This window comes from Schistocerca cancellata, chromosome 1 (genome assembly GCF_023864275.1).
Source record: "Schistocerca cancellata isolate TAMUIC-IGC-003103 chromosome 1, iqSchCanc2.1, whole genome shotgun sequence".
NCBI classification, from domain to species: domain Eukaryota; kingdom Metazoa; phylum Arthropoda; class Insecta; order Orthoptera; family Acrididae; genus Schistocerca; species Schistocerca cancellata.
Window position 1 is genome coordinate 822,439,557 of NC_064626.1, and position 2,823 is coordinate 822,442,379.

The window sequence follows — 2,823 nt, forward strand, 5'->3', positions numbered from 1 at the left end:
GCGCATTCTAGTGCTCTTTCCACAGCCTGCAAGCCAACCATGGGAAGGTATTTCACGTATTATTAAAAACCGTGGGTTTTTATTAAGGCAGCTTGACTGACAGCACGGAAATACGCTTAATGTTTTTGATATAGTTTTTAAGAAAGTGAGTACTTAGCGACTTCCAATGAACCTTATTCATGATTTCAAATAACATTAAATTAATGCAAGGTTTCCTATAACTAATTCTCGGTGCCCTCAGTTACACCCAAATAAGTTCTGTCTCACTGACTTCTGAACAGAATAATAACAGCAGACCTCTCGATGATCACCTGTTATTTCAGTACCATTATTGCTATATCTTTCATTAGTTCTGTCTGAAATCTTCATAATAAACAACAATTAGATGAATGTTATGTTTTATATTGGAACAATCGGTTTAATGACCAATTTTCCTGATAATAATGTAACATGGAGCAGAAAGAGGCAATAATGCACAGTTAGTAAACAATAATTTTTAATTATGAAAGGAATAAATCCAAACACGTTTATCACTGGTCATGAGAAATGATATAGTTAATATCGGGCACAAAAGCATGGCTCATTGACAAACGCAAGCAGTTGCGAAGATTTTCATCACTTATGCTTGATTTATTCATTTTCATCACTGAGAAAAATCTTTCACGAAAATATGTCGACTCGAACATGGACATAAGTCTCGCGGCTTCTCGGTGCAGGTGTGGAAATTCTTGTTGTGAAAAATTTTCATACAGTTCTTTTGTACTTTGCACTGCAAAGAACTTGTCCTTCAGTCTCATATTGCACTGTAGGTCAATCAGTTCCATCTGTAGAACATTCGGAGCATCTTCAACTGACGATGAGAACGGTCGAGCAAAGAGGCGAATGACAGGAGACAAACTCGTAACATCTGCAAATCGTGCTCGAAATTGTTCCTTAATTCTCAAAATCTAGCACTTTCATGGACCAGTCCAAGAGTCAGGAAATGTGCAGTGTTTTCTGTCAATAGCTGGCTCTCCCAAAGCGCAAGCTTCCTTTCAAAGACATTTACTTTTTCCAACATGTCAGAAATTAAATTATTTTCGCCTTCCAAACTGACGTTCAGGCTGTTCATATGAGATGTAATGTCCATGAGAAGTGCAAGGTCTAATATCCAACAAGGGTCTTCCGACATAGGTTCACTTTTTCTCTTCTCATGTAAGAATGTTACTACGACCAAATGTAAATCAAAAAATATTTTCAGCATTTTACCTCAACTGAGCCAGTGTACTTCAGTATCGTAAGGTATGGTGCCATACTCCACTCCTAATTCCTCCAAGAACCACCGAAACTGGTGATGCGTAAGCCCATGTATCTTCAGGTAGTTTACAGTACGCACAACAATTTGCATGACGTTTGCTAACGTTACAGATTTTGCCCAAAGCGCCTCTCGATGCAGAATGCAGTGAATTCCACACTACGTCTCATCTGTGTGCCCTAGCTTTTTGCGCATCCGTGCTATGAGTCCTCTCTGATGGCCCTGCATTGATGGTGCTCCATCTGTGGTCACTGAGACCAACCGATTCCAGTCCATACCGACACCATCAATGGCTTGCTCGACAGCTTGGAGTAAGTCGCACCTGTAGTAGTCCATTCCAAAACGTCCTCTGTTACACAAAATGCGTTATTGACACCTCGTATGTATATCACAACCTGGGCTATATCTGTAAGATCTGTTGCTTCATCGAGCGCGACAGAGAAAGCAACAAGGTCTTTAGCCTAATTTATTAGCTGCCTGTGCACATCGCCGGCCATAGCACTGATACTTCTTGTCACTGTTTGTTTGGATAGACTGATTTCTTGAAACCTGCTAATGTTCGTGGGACACACAAGTTCTGCAGCATCAACCAGACACCCTTTCAGAAACTCCCCTTCGGAAAAGGGTTTCCCAGATTGTGCAATTCTTAATGCAATTTTAAAACTTGCTCGCAGTGAAGATTTAGTGTGGTTGTCATTCTGGAAAATTGAAAACAGTACATTGTACAGCGTACAGTAAAATAGACATAAATGTAACACAAGAAACTAAGAGTTCAAGAAGTATCAGTTACTCTGACAACAGTAAAATCGAGTTGATGTGTCTCATCCACTTTCTTAAGGACATTTAGTTTTGCTTGCCGTTCTTCATTGTTGAGTACACTAAACTCGTCTTTGTGATATGTATTGTACTGTCTTTCAAGAGAAACCTTACGCTGGCCGCCTATTATTTGGCGGCACAGCAAACACTGTGAGTTTTCGCCAACGGCTACAAAAAAGAATTTTTAAACAACTGAGAACATAGATCTCCCATCCTTTGCTTTTTCACAATACCTGCCATTTCTCAGTACTTCTCTGTTAAGGTTAGGTCACCAGGGGTAAACGAACTGGGTATGTTGCGATCTTGCTTGTACCACATAAATAGGGAAGTGGAGCCGCTGCCATTCATTTAGGAATTTAGGACACATGTCTAATAACAGATGTCGCTGTCGCACACATGCGCACATATGCAGTGCTTCCGCACGTCTGCACACTGTGCAGCGTCTGGCCGACCCTGTGCTAGACTGTAGATACTACAGTGATGAGTGGCATCAACAATGATGGTGTGTGTAGGTGCCTGTTGAGTAGCAGGGGTGGATGACAAGTGAGATTCATGCCATAACCTGAAAGCTGTTGTGATGACAGGTGGGCATGTGAGCACAGTATGTGGGCAAGGGCAAATGGCTGGTGCCAGCAGTTGGGATGGTGCAGAGGCCGCGTTTAGTGTTTTCAAAGCTAGCTGTCATTGGCAGCATCCACAGCACGTGCTTGTTA